Raw genomic sequence first — 288 nt, forward strand, 5'->3', positions numbered from 1 at the left:
AAGACATAGGTGGCTATTGAGCCGACATAATGGTTTCAAAAGCCATGGAGATATAGCACCTAATAGAAAGTCACGTTACTGGTATCATGACGTCATAGCAAGAGGTTCAGGGTTTCAAGTTGAAATTCGCTTCAATTTTGTGTATTTTAAAAGAATAAATACATATATGTGCTATTGAGTCAAATAATGTGTAGGATGTTTAAAAATTTTTTTGATGAGTCAAAAAAATAATAATAATAATAATTTAGCTTATAATTTGGACTTTTTACGGTGATGATTTTAAATATT

The sequence above is a fragment of the Uloborus diversus genome, chromosome 1 (assembly GCF_026930045.1).
Source record: "Uloborus diversus isolate 005 chromosome 1, Udiv.v.3.1, whole genome shotgun sequence".
NCBI lineage: Eukaryota > Metazoa > Arthropoda > Arachnida > Araneae > Uloboridae > Uloborus > Uloborus diversus.